We start from the raw sequence: 19,627 nt of genomic DNA, 5'->3' as shown, positions 1-19,627 counted from the left end.
GAAATGCAGGACAGGCCAAGGAGAAATGGGAGCCTTGCTACGCAGATGGGTGGGTTGCAAATTGCCAACAGCCACTCTGGAGAAGTGTACGGTGTGTCCGGAAACATCTAAAAAACACAGCTTAGAGAGCATTGGGCACTTCTGCTCATGGGCGTATAAATTGGGAAAGCTAAAAATCAGCAAGACACAGGCACCCCAAAGTTTAGGGCTGCTCTGTTGACAAAACCTCCACTTCATTACACCTTAAATATCCCAGGAAAGAGAAAAATGGATAAAGAATTTCTGGTCCTTATGTACAAGGGACTATCACTCAGCCATGAAATCAATGTCATAAGGCTAGTAGCATCATGATGAGTGGATTTAGGTACGAGGATTCTAAGTGAAATAAGTCACACAGAAAAAGACACTTATCGTAAGATATCACTTATAGAGGGAATGTAAAATCCGCTACACTTGAACTGAATTACAAAACAGAACAGTCACACGTTTAGAAAACACACTATGGCTGCTTAACGGGAAAGGTGAGGTGGGGTGAGGCATAAAACAAGGGTTTCAAATTAGCTCACATACCGTTCCATAAACCCAATATGTAATAGACAAGACCTACTCCTTCCTCAGTGAACTGGACTCAACACCTCCTATTCACCGCACAAGAATATATCTGACTAGGAAGAATCTTAAAACCTATGTATGATTATCTCTCTGTAAGTGAGTCAAGTGGGTGTAAAGCGGCATAAACACAGCAGTGAACAGCAGCTAAACCCCATTATAAAAATCAATTACTTTTCAAAACCCATGAAACAAAGACAGTGAAAGAGAGAGAAATTCTTACAAAATTCGTTCAGGTGCTGTGAGGCAACCTGGATTGACCATACCTAGACAAACAGCTGGAGGAGACATAAAGGTGGACACTCTTGGGCTTGAGAGGTTTGGTGAGGTTGGGTGAGCAAACGCAGACCCTTTCAAGTAATACTGCGTGGTACCCATCCCATGGGTCCCAAAACTCCAGGTTCAAGGGCATCTTCCTACATCGAAAACATGCATGAGAATCCAAGATGATGGTACACCGTGTGATCGGGAAAGGTTTCTAAAACGCACCTCATTTCTCATCTCCTTGTGCTCGGGTTCGCCATTCCAGCCGCTTTACTAGCAATCTCCCTACTTGGAGAATCAGCACCTTTAACCTCCTGTTCCGTACAGGTTGCAATTTGTCCTGAGGATGAACGGGAAGAGGGGGAACCAATGAGAGACAAGCTCTAGGTGTGGGGGCAGGCACAGGTCACTCTATTTTCCCATCAGGAAGAAGAGATAACCACAGGCTCAGCCTGACCCCCGGAACCAGAATAGGACCAGAAGCAATCCTGCGCTTTTGCGGCCAGCTCCCACAAAAGCGAGTTGAAAAATGGAGCTCAGGGGCACTGCAATTCACAAACCTGCACAGTTATAAATGATAACTCTCGTCCACAAATATATTGAGGGAAGGCAACGAAGAGGATTTGAAAGCAAGGCAGAATTGCAGGAAACAGACTTCAGGAGGTAGATTCGAATCGCCTTGAAAGCACATGAAAAGCGGCAAAACGTCGACAATGATGCCCTTGGCCAAAAAGGGCGTATGCGTTTTTTCCTGAATATATTCAGGAAAAAACGCATACGTCCTTTTTGGCCAACCAAGCCACCTGGAAAGGCAAATCAGCGCTACAAAGAAGTCTCGCTTCCCATCGGTCAAAAGGGCCATGCTTAAAAAAGTGTAAAAACCAGAAATGCAGGACAGGCCAAGGAGAAATGGGAGCCTTGCTACGCGGATGGGTGGGTTGCAAATTGCCAACAGCCACTCTGGAGAAGTGTACGGTGTGTCCGGAAACATCTAAAAAACACAGCTTAGAGAGCATTGGGCACTTCTGCTCATGGGCGTATAAATTGGGAAAGCTAAAAATCAGCAAGACACAGGCACCCCAAAGTTTAGGGCTGCTCTGTTGACAAAACCTCCACTTCATTACACCTTAAATATCCCAGGAAAGAGAAAAATGGATAAAGAATTTCTGGTCCTTATGTACAAGGGACTATCACTCAGCCATGAAATCAATGTCATAAGGCTAGTAGCATCATGATGAGTGGATTTAGGTACGAGGATTCTAAGTGAAAAAAGTCACACAGAAAAAGACACTTATCGTAAGATATCACTTATAGAGGGAATGTAAAATCCGCTACACTTGAACTGAATTACAAAACAGAACAGTCACACGTTTAGAAAACAAACTATGGCTGCTTAACGGGAAAGGTGAGGTGGGGTGAGGCATAAAACAAGGGTTTCAAATTAGCTCACATACCGTTCCATAAACCCAATATGTAATAGACAAGACCTACTCCTTCCTCAGTGAACTGGACTCAACACCTCCTATTCACCGCACAAGAATATATCTGACTAGTAAGAATCTTAAAACCTATGTATGATTATCTCTCTGTAAGTGAGTCAAGTGGGTGTAAAGCAGCATAAACACAGCAGTGAACAGCAGCTAAACCCCATTATAAAAATAAATTACTTTTCAAAACCCATGAAACAAAGACAGTGAAAGAGAGAGAAATTCTTACAAAATTCGTTCAGGTGCTGTGAGGCAACCTGGATTGACCATACCTAGACAAAAAGCTGGAGGAGACATAAAGGTGGACACTCTTGGGCTTGAGAGGTTTGGTGAGGTTGGGTGAGCAAACGCAGACCCTTTCAAGTAATACTGCGTGGTACCCATCCCATGGGTCCCAAAACTCCAGGTTCAAGGGCATCTTCCTACATCGAAAACATGCATGAGAATCCAAGATGATGGTACACCGTGTGATCGGGAAAGGTTTCTAAAACGCACCTCATTTCTCATCTCCTTGTGCTCGGGTTCGCCATTCCAGCCGCTTTACTAGCAATCTCCCTACTTGGAGAATCAGCACCTTTAACCTCCTGTTCCGTACAGGTTGCAATTTGTCCTGAGGATGAACGGGAAGAGGGGGAACCAATGAGAGACAAGCTCTAGGTGTGGGGGCAGGCACAGGTCACTCTATTTTCCCATCAGGAAGAAGAGATAACCACAGGCTCAGCCTGCCCCCCGGAACCAGAATAGGGCCAGAAGCAATCCTGCGCTTTTGCGGCCAGCTCCCACAAAAGTGAGTTGAAAAATGGAGCTCAGGGGCACTGCAATTCACAAACCTGCAGAGTTATAAATGATAACTCTCGCCCACAAATATATTGAGGGAAGGCAACGAAGAGGATTTGAAAGCAAGGCAGAATTGCAGGAAACAGATTTCAGGAGGTAGATTCGAATCGCCTTGAAAGCACATGAAAAGCGGCAAAACGTCGACAATGATGCCCTTGGCCAAAAAGGGCGTATGCGTTTTTTCCTGAATATATTCAGGAAAAAACGCATACGTCCTTTTTGGCCAACCAAGCCACCTGGAAAGGCAAATCAGCGCTACAAAGAAGTCTCGCTTCCCATCGGTCAAAAGGGCCATGCTGAAAAAAGTGTGAAAACCAGAAATGCAGGACAGGCCAAGGAGAAATGGGAGCCTTGCTCCGCTGATGGGTGGGTTGCAAATTGCCAACAGCCACTCTGGAGAAGTGTACGGTGTGTCCGGAAACATCTAAAAAACACAGCTTAGAGAGCATTGGGCACTTCTGCTCATGGGCGTATAAATTGGGAAAGCTAAAAATCATCAAGACACAGGCACCCCAAAGTTTAGGGCTGCTCTGTTGACAAAACCTCCACTTCATTACACCTTAAATATCCCAGGAAAGAGAAAAATGGATAAAGAATTTCTGGTCCTTATGTACAAGGGACTATCACTCAGCCATGAAATCAATGTCATAAGGCTAGTAGCATCATGATGAGTGGATTTAGGTACGAGGATTCTAAGTGAAATAAGTCACACAGAAAAAGACACTTATCATAAGATATCACTTATAGAGGGAATGTAAAATCCGCTACACTTGAACTGAATTACAAAACAGAACAGTCACACGTTTAGAAAACACACTATGGCTGCTTAACGGGAAAGGTGAGGTGGGGTGAGGCATAAAACAAGGGTTTCAAATTAGCTCACATACCGTTCCATAAACCCAATATGTAATAGACAAGACCTACTCCTTCCTCAGTGAACTGGACTCAACACCTCCTATTCACCGCACAAGAATATATCTGACTAGTAAGAATCTTAAAACCTATGTATGATTATCTCTCTGTAAGTGAGTCAAGTGGGTGTAAAGCAGCATAAACACAGCAGTGAACAGCAGCTAAACCCCATTATAAAAATCAATTACTTTTCAAAACCCATGAAACAAAGACAGTGAAAGAGAGAGAAATTCTTACAAAATTCGTTCAGGTGCTGTGAGGCAACCTGGATTGACCATACCTAGACAAACAGCTGGAGGAGACATAAAGGTGGACACTCTTGGGCTTGAGAGGTTTGGTGAGGTTGGGTGAGCAAACGCAGACCCTTTAAAGTAATACTGCGTGGTACCCATCCCATGGGTCCCAAAACTCCAAGTTCAAGGGCATCTTCCTACATCGAAAACATGCATGAGAATCCAAGATGATGGTACACCGTGTGATCGGGAAAGGTTTCTAAAACGCACCTCATTTCTCATCTCCTTGTGCTCGGGTTCGCCATTCCAGCCGCTTTACTAGCAATCTCCCTACTTGGAGAATCAGCACCTTTAACCTCCTGTTCCGTACAGGTTGCAATTTGTCCTGAGGATGAACGGGAAGAGGGGGAACCAATGAGAGACAAGCTCTAGATGTGGGGGCAGGCACAGGTCACTCTATTTTCCCATCAGGAAGAAGAGATAACCACAGGCTCAGCCTGCCCCCCGGAACCAGAATAGGGCCAGAAGCAATCCTGCGCTTTTGCGGCCAGCTCCCACAAAAGCGAGTTGAAAAATGGAGCTCAGGGGCACTGCAATTCACAAACCTGCACAGTTATAAATGATAACTCTCGTCCACAAATATATTGAGGGAAGGCAACGAAGAGGATTTGAAAGCAAGGCAGAATTGCAGGAAACAGATTTCAGGAGGTAGATTCGAATCGCCTTGAAAGCACATGAAAAGCGGCAAAACGTCGACAATGATGCCCTTGGCCAAAAAGGGCGTATGCGTTTTTTCCTGAATATATTCAGGAAAAAACGCATACGCCCTTTTTGGCCAACCAAGCCACCGGGAAAGGCAAATCAGCGATACAAAGAAGTCTCGCTTCCCATCGGTCAAAAGGGCCATGCTGAAAAAAGTGTGAAAACCAGAAATGCAGGACAGGCCAAGGAGAAATGGGAGCCTTGCTCCGCTGATGGGTGGGTTGCAAATTGCCAACAGCCACTCTGGAGAAGTGTACGGTGTGTCCGGAAACATCTAAAAAACACAGCTTAGAGAGCATTGGGCACTTCTGCTCATGGGCGTATAAATTGGGAAAGCTAAAAATCAGCAAGACACAGGCACCCCAAAGTTTAGGGCTGCTCTGTTGACAAAACCTCCACTTCATTACACCTTAAATATCCCAGGAAAGAGAAAAATGGATAAAGAATTTCTGGTCCTTATGTACAAGGGACTATCACTCAGCCATGAAATCAATGTCATAAGGCTAGTAGCATCATGATGAGTGGATTTAGGTACGAGGATTCTAAGTGAAATAAGTCACACAGAAAAAGACACTTATCATAAGATATCACTTATAGAGGGAATGTAAAATCCGCTACACTTGAACTGAATTACAAAACAGAACAGTCACACGTTTAGAAAACACACTATGGCTGCTTAACGGGAAAGGTGAGGTGGGGTGAGGCATAAAACAAGGGTTTCAAATTAGCTCACATACCGTTCCATAAACCCAATATGTAATAGACAAGACCTACTCCTTCCTCAGTGAACTGGACTCAACACCTCCTATTCACCGCACAAGAATATATCTGACTAGGAAGAATCTTAAAACCTATGTATGATTATCTCTCTGTAAGTGAGTCAAGTGGGTGTAAAGCGGCATAAACACAGCAGTGAACAGCAGCTAAACCCCATTATAAAAATCAATTACTTTTCAAAACCCATGAAACAAAGAAAGTGAAAGAGAGAGAAATTCTTACAAAATTCGTTCAGGGGCTGTGAGGCAACCTGGATTCACCAAACCTAGACAAACAGCTGGAGGAGACATAAAGGTGGACACTCTTGGGCTTGAGAGGTTTGGTGAGGTTGGGTGAGCAAACGCAGACCCTTTCAAGTAATACTGCGTGGTACCCATCCCATGGGTCCCAAAACTCCAGGTTCAAGGGCATCTTCCTACATCGAAAACATGCATGAGAATCCAAGAAGATGGTACACCGTGTGATCGGGAAAGGTTTCTAAAACGCACCTCATTTCTCATCTCCTTGTGCTCGGGTTCGCCATTCCAGCCGCTTTACTAGCAATCTCCCTACTTGGAGAATCAGCACCTTTAACCTCCGGTTCCGTACAGGTTGCAATTTGTCCTGAGGATGAACGGGAAGAGGGGGAACCAATGAGAGACAAGCTCTAGGTGTGGGGGCAGGCACAGGTCACTCTATTTTCCCATCAGGAAGAAGAGATAACCACAGGCTCAGCCTGCCCCCCGGAACCAGAATAGGGCCAGAAGCAATCCTGCGCTTTTGCGGCCAGCTCCCACAAAAGCGAGTTGAAAAATGGAGCTCAGGGGCACTGCAATTCACAAACCTACACAGTTATAAATGATAACTCTCGTCCACAAATATATTGAGGGAAGGCAACCAAGAGGATTTGAAAGCAAGGCAGAATTGCAGGAAACAGATTTCAGGAGGTAGATTCGAATCGCCTTGAAAGCACATGAAAAGCGGCAAAACGTCGACAATGATGCCCTTGGCCAAAAAGGGCGTATGCGTTTTTTCCTGAATATATTCAGGAAAAAACGCATACGCCCTTTTTGGCCAACCAAGCCACCTGGAAAGGCAAATCAGCGCTACAAAGAAGTCTCGCTTCCCATCGGTCAAAAGGGCCATGCTGAAAAAAGTGTAAAAACCAGAAATGCAGGACAGGCCAAGGAGAAATGGGAGCCTTGCTACGCGGATGGGTGGGTTGCAAATTGCCAACAGCCACTCTGGAGAAGTGTACGGTGTGTCCGGAAACATCTAAAAAAACACAGCTTAGAGAGCATTGGGCACTTCTGCTCATGGGCGTATAAATTGGGAAAGCTAAAAATCAGCAAGACACAGGCACCCCAAAGTTTAGGGCTGCTCTGTTGACAAAACCTCCACTTCATTACACCTTAAATATCCCAGGAAAGAGAAAAATGGATAAAGAATTTCTGGTCCTTATGTACAAGGGACTATCACTCAGCCATGAAATCAATGTCATAAGGCTAGTAGCATCATGATGAGTGGATTTAGGTACGAGGATTCTAAGTGAAATAAGTCACACAGAAAAAGACACTTATCATAAGATATCACTTATAGAGGGAATGTAAAATCCGCTACACTTGAACTGAATTACAAAACAGAACAGTCACACGTTTAGAAAACACACTATGGCTGCTTAACGGGAAAGGTGAGGTGGGGTGAGGCATAAAACAAGGGTTTCAAATTAGCTCACATACCGTTCCATAAACCCAATATGTAATAGACAAGACCTACTCCTTCCTCAGTGAACTGGACTCAACACCTCCTATTCACCGCACAAGAATATATCTGACTAGGAAGAATCTTAAAACCTATGTATGATTATCTCTCTGTAAGTGAGTCAAGTGGGTGTAAAGCGGCATAAACACAGCAGTGAACAGCAGCTAAACCCCATTATAAAAATCAATTACTTTTCAAAACCCATGAAACAAAGACAGTGAAAGAGAGAGAAATTCTTACAAAATTCGTTCAGGGGCTGTGAGGCAACCTGGATTCACCAAACCTAGACAAACAGCTGGAGGAGACATAAAGGTGGACACTCTTGGGCTTGAGAGGTTTGGTGAGGTTGGGTGAGCAAACGCAGACCCTTTCAAGTAATACTGCGTGGTACCCATCCCATGGGTCCCAAAACTCCAGGTTCAAGGGCATCTTCCTACATCGAAAACATGCATGAGAATCCAAGAAGATGGTACACCGTGTGATCGGGAAAGGTTTCTAAAACGCACCTCATTTCTCATCTCCTTGTGCTCGGGTTCGCCATTCCAGCCGCTTTACTAGCAATCTCCCTACTTGGAGAATCAGCACCTTTAACCTCCGGTTCCGTACAGGTTGCAATTTGTCCTGAGGATGAACGGGAAGAGGGGGAACCAATGAGAGACAAGCTCTAGGTGTGGGGGCAGGCACAGGTCACTCTATTTTCCCATCAGGAAGAAGAGATAACCACAGGCTCAGCCTGCCCCCCGGAACCAGAATAGGGCCAGAAGCAATCCTGCGCTTTTGCGGCCAGCTCCCACAAAAGCGAGTTGAAAAATGGAGCTCAGGGGCACTGCAATTCACAAACCTACACAGTTATAAATGATAACTCTCGTCCACAAATATATTGAGGGAAGGCAACGAAGAGGATTTGAAAGCAAGGCAGAATTGCAGGAAACAGATTTCAGGAGGTAGATTCGAATCGCCTTGAAAGCACATGAAAAGCGGCAAAACGTCCACAATGATGCCCTTGGCCAAAAAGGGTGTATGCGTTTTTTCCTGAATATATTCAGGAAAAAACGCATACGTCCTTTTTGGCCAACCAAGCCACCTGGAAAGGCAAATCAGCGCTACAAAGAAGTCTCGCTTCCCATCGGTCAAAAGGGCCATGCTGAAAAAAGTGTAAAAACCAGAAATGCAGGACAGGCCAAGGAGAAATGGGAGCCTTGCTACGCAGATGGGTGGGTTGCAAATTGCCAACAGCCACTCTGGAGAAGTGTACGGTGTGTCCGGAAACATCTAAAAAACACAGCTTAGAGAGCATTGGGCACTTCTGCTCATGGGCGTATAAATTGGGAAAGCTAAAAATCAGCAAGACACAGGCACCCCAAAGTTTAGGGCTGCTCTGTTGACAAAACCTCCACTTCATTACACCTTAAATATCCCAGGAAAGAGAAAAATGGATAAAGAATTTCTGGTCCTTATGTACAAGGGACTATCACTCAGCCATGAAATCAATGTCATAAGGCTAGTAGCATCATGATGAGTGGATTTAGGTACGAGGATTCTAAGTGAAATAAGTCACACAGAAAAAGACACTTATCATAAGATATCACTTATAGAGGGAATGTAAAATCCGCTACACTTGAACTGAATTACAAAACAGAACAGTCACACGTTTAGAAAACACACTATGGCTGCTTAACGGGAAAGGTGAGGTGGGGTGAGGCATAAAACAAGGGTTTCAAATTAGCTCACATACCGTTCCATAAACCCAATATGTAATAGACAAGACCTACTCCTTCCTCAGTGAACTGGACTCAACACCTCCTATTCACCGCACAAGAATATATCTGACTAGTAAGAATCTTAAAACCTATGTATGATTATCTCTCTGTAAGTGAGTCAAGTGGGTGTAAAGCAGCATAAACACAGCAGAGAACAGCAGCTAAACCCCATTATAAAAATAAATTACTTTTCAAAACCCATGAAACAAAGACAGTGAAAGAGAGAGAAATTCTTACAAAATTCGTTCAGGTGCTGTGAGGCAACCTGGATTGACCATACCTAGACAAACAGCTGGAGGAGACATAAAGGTGGACACTCTTGGGCTTGAGAGGTTTGGTGAGGTTGGGTGAGCAAACGCAGACCCTTTCAAGTAATACTGCGTGGTACCCATCCCATGGGTCCCAAAACTCCAGGTTCAAGGGCATCTTCCTACATCGAAAACATGCATGAGAATCCAAGATGATGGTACACCGTGTGATCAGGAAAGGTTTCTAAAACGCACCTCATTTCTCATCTCCTTGTGCTCGGGTTCGCCATTCCAGCCGCTTTACTAGCAATCTCCCTACTTGGAGAATCAGCACCTTTAACCTCCTGTTCCGTACAGGTTGCAATTTGTCCTGAGGATGAACGGGAAGAGGGGGAACCAATGAGAGACAAGCTCTAGGTGTGGGGGCAGGCACAGGTCACTCTATTTTCCCATCAGGAAGAAGAGATAACCACAGGCTCAGCCTGCCCCCTTGAACCAGAATAGGGCCAGAAGCAATCCTGCGCTTTTGCGGCCAGCTCCCACAAAAGGGAGTTGAAAAATGGAGCTCAGGGGCACTGCAATTCACAAACCTGCACAGTTATAAATGATAACTCTCGTCCACAAATATATTGAGGGAAGGCAACGAAGAGGATTTGAAAGCAAGGCAGAATTGCAGGAAACAGATTTCAGGAGGTAGATTCGAATCGCCTTGAAAGCACATGAAAAGCGGCAAAACGTCGACAATGATGCCCTTGGCCAAAAAGGGCGTATGCGTTTTTTCCTGAATATATTCAGGAAAAAACGCATACGCCCTTTTTGGCCAACCAAGCCACCTGGAAAGGCAAATCAGCGCTACAAAGAAGTCTCGCTTCCCATCGGTCAAAAGGGCCATGCTGAAAAAAGTGTGAAAACCAGAAATGCAGGACAGGCCAAGGAGAAATGGGAGCCTTGCTCCGCTGATGGGTGGGTTGCAAATTGCCAACAGCCACTCTGGAGAAGTGTACGGTGTGTCCGGAAACATCTAAAAAACACAGCTTAGAGAGCATTGGGCACTTCTGCTCATGGGCGTATAAATTGGGAAAGCTAAAAATCAGCAAGACACAGGCACCCCAAAGTTTAGGGCTGCTCTGTTGACAAAACCTCCACTTCATTACACCTTAAATATCCCAGGAAAGAGAAAAATGGATAAAGAATTTCTGGTCCTTATGTACAAGGGACTATCACTCAGCCATGAAATCAATGTCATAAGGCTAGTAGCATCATGATGAGTGGATTTAGGTACGAGGATTCTAAGTGAAATAAGTCACACAGAAAAAGACACTTATCATAAGATATCACTTATAGAGGGAATGTAAAATCCGCTACACTTGAACTGAATTACAAAACAGAACAGTCACACGTTTAGAAAACACACTATGGCTGCTTAACGGGAAAGGTGAGGTGGGGTGATGCATAAAACAAGGGTTTCAAATTAGCTCACATACCGTTCCATAAACCCAATATGTAATAGACAAGACCTACTCCTTCCTCAGTGAACTGGACTCAACACCTCCTATTCACCGCACAAGAATATATCTGACTAGGAAGAATCTTAAAACCTATGTATGATTATCTCTCTGTAAGTGAGTCAAGTGGGTGTAAAGCGGCATAAACACAGCAGTGAACAGCAGCTAAACCCCATTATAAAAATCAATTACTTTTCAAAACCCATGAAACAAAGAAAGTGAAAGAGAGAGAAATTCTTACAAAATTCGTTCAGGGGCTGTGAGGCAACCTGGATTCACCAAACCTAGACAAACAGCTGGAGGAGACATAAAGGTGGACACTCTTGGGCTTGAGAGGTTTGGTGAGGTTGGGTGAGCAAACGCAGACCCTTTCAAGTAATACTGCGTGGTACCCATCCCATGGGTCCCAAAACTCCAGGTTCAAGGGCATCTTCCTACATCGAAAACATGCATGAGAATCCAAGAAGATGGTACACCGTGTGATCGGGAAAGGTTTCTAAAACGCACCTCATTTCTCATCTCCTTGTGCTCGGGTTCGCCATTCCAGCCGCTTTACTAGCAATCTCCCTACTTGGAGAATCAGCACCTTTAACCTCCGGTTCCGTACAGGTTGCAATTTGTCCTGAGGATGAACGGGAAGAGGGGGAACCAATGAGAGACAAGCTCTAGGTGTGGGGGCAGGCACAGGTCACTCTATTTTCCCATCAGGAAGAAGAGATAACCACAGGCTCAGCCTGCCCCCCGGAACCAGAATAGGGCCAGAAGCAATCCTGCGCTTTTGCGGCCAGCTCCCAGAAAAGCGAGTTGAAAAATGGAGCTCAGGGGCACTGCAATTCACAAACCTGCACAGTTATAAATGATAACTCTCGTCCACAAATATATTGAGGGAAGGCAACGAAGAGGATTTGAAAGCAAGGCAGAATTTCAGGAAACAGATTTCAGGAGGTAGATTCGAATCGCCTTGAAAGCACATGAAAACCGGCAAAACGTCGACAATGATGCCGTTGGCCAAAAAGGGCGTATGCGTTTTTTCCTGAATATATTCAGGAAAAAACGCATACGTCCTTTTTGGCCAACCAAGCCACCTGGAAAGGCAAATCAGCGCTACAAAGAAGTCTCGCTTCCCATCGGTCAAAAGGGCCATGCTGAAAAAAGTGTAAAAACCAGAAATGCAGGACAGGCCAAGGAGAAATGGGAGCCTTGCTACGCGGATGGGTGGGTTGCAAATTGCCAACAGCCACTCTGGAGAAGTGTACGGTGTGTCCGGAAACATCTAAAAAACACAGCTTAGAGAGCATTGGGCACTTCTGCTCATGGGCGTATAAATTGGGAAAGCTAAAAATCATCAAGACACAGGCACCCCAAAGTTTAGGGCTGCTCTGTTGACAAAACCTCCACTTCATTACACCTTAAATATCCCAGGAAAGAGAAAAATGGATAAAGAATTTCTGGTCCTTATGTACAAGGGACTATCACTCAGCCATGAAATCAATGTCATAAGGCTAGTAGCATCATGATGAGTGGATTTAGGTACGAGGATTCTAAGTGAAATAAGTCACACAGAAAAAGACACTTATCATAAGATATCACTTATAGAGGGAATGTAAAATCCGCTACACTTGAACTGAATTACAAAACAGAACAGTCACACGTTTAGAAAACACACTATGGCTGCTTAACGGGAAAGGTGAGGTGGGGTGAGGCATAAAACAAGGGTTTCAAATTAGCTCACATACCGTTCCATAAACCCAATATGTAATAGACAAGACCTACTCCTTCCTCAGTGAACTGGACTCAACACCTCCTATTCACCGCACAAGAATATATCTGACTAGTAAGAATCTTAAAACCTATGTATGATTATCTCTCTGTAAGTGAGTCAAGTGGGTGTAAAGCAGCATAAACACAGCAGTGAACAGCAGCTAAACCCCATTATAAAAATAAATTACTTTTCAAAACCCATGAAACAAAGACAGTGAAAGAGAGAGAAATTCTTACAAAATTCGTTCAGGTGCTGTGAGGCAACCTGGATTGACCATACCTAGACAAACAGCTGGAGGAGACATAAAGGTGGACACTCTTGGGCTTGAGAGGTTTGGTGAGGTTGGGTGAGCAAACGCAGACCCTTTAAAGTAATACTGCGTGGTACCCATCCCATGGGTCCCAAAACTCCAGGTTCAAGGGCATCTTCCTACATCGAAAACATGCATGAGAATCCAAGATGATGGTACACCGTGTGATCGGGAAAGGTTTCTAAAACGCACCTCATTTCTCATCTCCTTGTGCTCGGGTTCGCCATTCCAGCCGCTTTACTACCAATCTCCCTACTCGGAGAATCAGCACCTTTAACCTCCTGTTCCGTACAGGTTGCAATTTGTCCTGAGGATGAACGGGAAGAGGGGGAACCAATGAGAGACAAGCTCTAGGTGTGGGGGCAGGCACAGGTCACTCTATTTTCCCATCAGGAAGAAGAGATAACCACAGGCTCAGCCTGCCCCCCGGAACCAGAATAGGGCCAGAAGCAATCCTGCGCTTTTGCGGCCAGCTCCCACAAAAGTGAGTTGAAAAATGGAGCTCAGGGGCACTGCAATTCACAAACCTGCAGAGTTACAAATGATAACTCTCGCCCACAAATATATTGAGGGAAGGCAATGAAGAGGATTTGAAAGCAAGGCAGAATTGCAGGAAACAGATTTCAGGAGGTAGATTCGAATCGCCTTGAAAGCACATGAAAAGCGGCAAAACGTCGACAATGATGCCGTTGGCCAAAAAGGGCGTATGCGTTTTTTCCTGAATATATTCAGGAAAAAACGCATACGCCCTTTTTGGCCAACCAAGCCAACTGGAAAGGCAAATCAGCGCTACAAAGAAGTCTCGCTTCCCATCGGTCAAAAGGGCCATGCTGAAAAAAGTGTGAAAACCAGAAATGCAGGACAGGCCAAGGAGAAATGGGAGCCTTGCTCCGCTGATGGGTGGGTTGCAAATTGCCAACAGCCACTCTGGAGAAGTGTACGGTGTGTCCGGAAACATCTAAAAAACACAGCTTAGAGAGCATTGGGCACTTCTGCTCATGGGCGTATAAATTGGGAAAGCTAAAAATCAGCAAGACACAGGCACCCCAAAGTTTAGGGCTGCTCTGTTGACAAAACCTCCACTTCATTACACCTTAAATATCCCAGGAAAGAGAAAAATGGATAAAGAATTTCTGGTCCTTATGTACAAGGGACTATCACTCAGCCATGAAATCAATGTCATAAGGCTAGTAGCATCATGATGAGTGGATTTAGGTACGAGGATTCTAAGTGAAATAAGTCACACAGAAAAAGACACTTATCATAAGATATCACTTATAGAGGGAATGTAAAATCCGCTACACTTGAACTGAATTACAAAACAGAACAGTCACACGTTTAGAAAACACACTATGGCTGCTTAACGGGAAAGGTGAGGTGGGGTGAGGCATAAAACAAGGGTTTCAAATTAGCTCACATACCGTTCCATAAACCCAATATGTAATAGACAAGACCTACTCCTTCCTCAGTGAACTGGACTCAACACCTCCTATTCAACGCACAAGAATATATCTGACTAGTAAGAATCTTAAAACCTATGTATGATTATCTCTCTGTAAGTGAGTCAAGTGGGTGTAAAGCGGCATAAACACAGCAGTGAACAGCAGCTAAACCCCATTATAAAAATCAATTACTTTTCAAAACCCATGAAACAAAGACAGTGAAAGAGAGAGAAATTCTTACAAAATTCGTTCAGGTGCTGTGAGGCAACCTGGATTGACCATACCTAGACAAACAGCTGGAGGAGACATAAAGGTGGACACTCTTGGGCTTGAGAGGTTTGGTGAGGTTGGGTGAGCAAACGCAGACCCTTTCAAGTAATACTGCGTGGTACCCATCCCATGGGTCCCAAAACTCCAGGTTCAAGGGCATCTTCCTACATCGAAAACATGCATGAGAATCCAAGAAGATGGTACACCGTGTGATCGGGAAAGGTTTCTAAAACGCACCTCATTTCTCATCTCCTTGTGCTCGGGTTCGCCATTCCAGCCGCTTTACTAGCAATCTCCCTACTTGGAGAATCAGCACCTTTAACCTCCTGTTCCGTACAGGTTGCAATTTGTCCTGAGGATGAACGGGAAGAGGGGGAACCAATGAGAGACAAGCTCTAGATGTGGGGGCAGGCACAGGTCACTCTATTTTCCCATCAGGAAGAAGAGATAACCACAGGCTCAGCCTGCCCCCCGGAACCAGAATAGGGCCAGAAGCAATCCTGCGCTTTTGCGGCCAGCTCCCACAAAAGCGAGTTGAAAAATGGAGCTCAGGGGCACTGCAATTCACAAACCTGCACAGTTATAAATGATAACTCTCGTCCACAAATATATTGAGGGAAGGCAACGAAGAGGATTTGAAAGCAAGGCAGAATTGCAGGAAACAGATTTCAGGAGGTAGATTCGAATCGCCTTGAAAGCACATGAAAAGCGGCAAAACGTCGACAATGATGCCCTTGGCCAAAAAGGGCGTATGCGTTTTTTCCTGAATATATTCAGGAAAAAACGCATACGCCCTTTTTGGCCAACCAAGCCACCTGGAAAGGCAAATCAGCGCTACAAAGAAGTCTCGCTTCCCATCGGTCAAAAGGGCCATGCTGAAAAAAGTGTGAAAACCAGAAATGCAGGACAGGCCAAGGAGAAATGGGAGCCTTGCTCCGCTGATGGGTGGGTTGCAAATTGCCAACAGCCACTCTGGAGAAGTGTACGGTGTGTCCGGAAACATCTAAAAAACACAGCTTAGAGAGCATTGGGCACTTCTGCTCATGGGCGTATAAATTGGGAAAGCTAAAAATCAGCAAGACACAGGCACCCCAAAGTTTAGGGCTGCTCTGTTGACAAAACCTCCACTTCATTACACCTTAAATATCCCAGGAAAGAGAAAAATGGATAAAGAATTTCTGGTCCTTATGTACAAGGGACTATCACTCAGCCATGAAATCAATGTCATAAGGCTAGTAGCATCATGATGAGTGGATTTAGGTACGAGGATTCTAAGTGAAATAAGTCACACAGAAAAAGACACTTATCATAAGATATCACTTATAGAGGGAATGTAAAATCCGCTACACTTGAACTGAATTACAAAACAGAACAGTCACACGTTTAGAAAACACACTATGGCTGCTTAACGGGAAAGGTGAGGTGGGGTGATGCATAAAACAAGGGTTTCAAATTAGCTCACATACCGTTCCATAAACCCAATATGTAATAGACAAGACCTACTCCTTCCTCAGTGAACTGGACTCAACACCTCCTATTCACCGCACAAGAATATATCTGACTAGGAAGAATCTTAAAACCTATGTATGATTATCTCTCTGTAAGTGAGTCAAGTGGGTGTAAAGCGGCATAAACACAGCAGTGAACAGCAGCTAAACCCCATTATAAAAATCAATTACTTTTCAAAACCCATGAAACAAAGAAAGTGAAAGAGAGAGAAATTCTTACAAAATTCGTTCAGGGGCTGTGAGGCAACCTGGATTCACCAAACCTAGACAAACAGCTGGAGGAGACATAAAGGTGGACACTCTTGGGCTTGAGAGGTTTGGTGAGGTTGGGTGAGCAAACGCAGACCCTTTCAAGTAATACTGCGTGGTACCCATCCCATGGGTCCCAAAACTCCAGGTTCAAGGGCATCTTCCTACATCGAAAACATGCATGAGAATCCAAGAAGATGGTACACCGTGTGATCGGGAAAGGTTTCTAAAACGCACCTCATTTCTCATCTCCTTGTGCTCGGGTTCGCCATTCCAGCCGCTTTACTAGCAATCTCCCTACTTGGAGAATCAGCACCTTTAACCTCCGGTTCCGTACAGGTTGCAATTTGTCCTGAGGATGAACGGGAAGAGGGGGAACCAATGAGAGACAAGCTCTAGGTGTGGGGGCAGGCACAGGTCACTCTATTTTCCCATCAGGAAGAAGAGATAACCACAGGCTCAGCCTGCCCCCCGGAACCAGAATAGGGCCAGAAGCAATCCTGCGCTTTTGCGGCCAGCTCCCAGAAAAGCGAGTTGAAAAATGGAGCTCAGGGGCACTGCAATTCACAAACCTGCACAGTTATAAATGATAACTCTCGTCCACAAATATATTGAGGGAAGGCAACGAAGAGGATTTGAAAGCAAGGCAGAATTTCAGGAAACAGATTTCAGGAGGTAGATTCGAATCGCCTTGAAAGCACATGAAAACCGGCAAAACGTCGACAATGATGCCGTTGGCCAAAAAGGGCGTATGCGTTTTTTCCTGAATATATTCAGGAAAAAACGCATACGTCCTTTTTGGCCAACCAAGCCACCTGGAAAGGCAAATCAGCGCTACAAAGAAGTCTCGCTTCCCATCGGTCAAAAGGGCCATGCTGAAAAAAGTGTAAAAACCAGAAATGCAGGACAGGCCAAGGAGAAATGGGAGCCTTGCTACGCGGATGGGTGGGTTGCAAATTGCCAACAGCCACTCTGGAGAAGTGTACGGTGTGTCCGGAAACATCTAAAAAACACAGCTTAGAGAGCATTGGGCACTTCTGCTCATGGGCGTATAAATTGGGAAAGCTAAAAATCATCAAGACACAGGCACCCCAAAGTTTAGGGCTGCTCTGTTGACAAAACCTCCACTTCATTACACCTTAAATATCCCAGGAAAGAGAAAAATGGATAAAGAATTTCTGGTCCTTATGTACAAGGGACTATCACTCAGCCATGAAATCAATGTCATAAGGCTAGTAGCATCATGATGAGTGGATTTAGGTACGAGGATTCTAAGTGAAATAAGTCACACAGAAAAAGACACTTATCATAAGATATCACTTATAGAGGGAATGTAAAATCCGCTACACTTGAACTGAATTACAAAACAGAACAGTCACACGTTTAGAAAACACACTATGGCTGCTTAACGGGAAAGGTGAGGTGGGGTGAGGCATAAAACAAGGGTTTCAAATTAGCTCACATACCGTTCCATAAACCCAATATGTAATAGACAAGACCTACTCCTTCCTCAGTGAACTGGACTCAACACCTCCTATTCACCGCACAAGAATATATCTGACTAGTAAGAATCTTAAAACCTATGTATGATTATCTCTCTGTAAGTGAGTCAAGTGGGTGTAAAGCAGCATAAACACAGCAGTGAACAGCAGCTAAACCCCATTATAAAAATAAATTACTTTTCAAAACCCATGAAACAAAGACAGTGAAAGAGAGAGAAATTCTTACAAAATTCGTTCAGGTGCTGTGAGGCAACCTGGATTGACCATACCTAGACAAACAGCTGGAGGAGACATAAAGGTGGACACTCTTGGGCTTGAGAGGTTTGGTGAGGTTGGGTGAGCAAACGCAGACCCTTTAAAGTAATACTGCGTGGTACCCATCCCATGGGTCCCAAAACTCCAGGTTCAAGGGCATCTTCCTACATCGAAAACATGCATGAGAATCCAAGATGATGGTACACCGTGTGATCGGGAAAGGTTTCTAAAACGCACCTCATTTCTCATCTCCTTGTGCTCGGGTTCGCCATTCCAGCCGCTTTACTACCAATCTCCCTACTCGGAGAATCAGCACCTTTAACCTCCTGTTCCGTACAGGTTGCAATTTGTCCTGAGGATGAACGGGAAGAGGGGGAACCAATGAGAGACAAGCTCTAGGTGTGGGGGCAGGCACAGGTCACTCTATTTTCCCATCAGGAAGAAGAGATAACCACAGGCTCAGCCTGCCCCCCGGAACCAGAATAGGGCCAGAAGCAATCCTGCGCTTTTGCGGCCAGCTCCCACAAAAGTGAGTTGAAAAATGGAGCTCAGGGGCACTGCAATTCACAAACCTGCAGAGTTACAAATGATAACTCTCGCCCACAAATATATTGAGGGAAGGCAATGAAGAGGATTTGAAAGCAAGGCAGAATTGCAGGAAACAGATTTCAGGAGGTAGATTCGAATCGCCTTGAAAGCACATGAAAAGCGGCAAAACGTCGACAATGATGCCGTTGGCCAAAAAGGGCGTATGCGTTTTTTCCTGAATATATTCAGGAAAAAACGCATACGCCCTTTTTGGCCAACCAAGCCAACTGGAAAGGCAAATCAGCGCTACAAAGAAGTCTCGCTTCCCATCGGTCAAAAGGGCCATGCTGAAAAAAGTGTGAAAACCAGAAATGCAGGACAGGCCAAGGAGAAATGGGAGCCTTGCTCCGCTGATGGGTGGGTTGCAAATTGCCAACAGCCACTCTGGAGAAGTGTACGGTGTGTCCGGAAACATCTAAAAAACACAGCTTAGAGAGCATTGGGCACTTCTGCTCATGGGCGTATAAATTGGGAAAGCTAAAAATCAGCAAGACACAGGCACCCCAAAGTTTAGGGCTGCTCTGTTGACAAAACCTCCACTTCATTACACCTTAAATATCCCAGGAAAGAGAAAAATGGATAAAGAATTTCTGGTCCTTATGTACAA

Source organism: Balaenoptera borealis (assembly GCF_965194805.1).
Source record: "Balaenoptera borealis genome assembly, chromosome: 5".
NCBI classification, from domain to species: domain Eukaryota; kingdom Metazoa; phylum Chordata; class Mammalia; order Artiodactyla; family Balaenopteridae; genus Balaenoptera; species Balaenoptera borealis.
The sequence above is the reverse complement of the archived record's forward strand: the minus strand, read 5'-3'. Positions refer to the sequence as shown.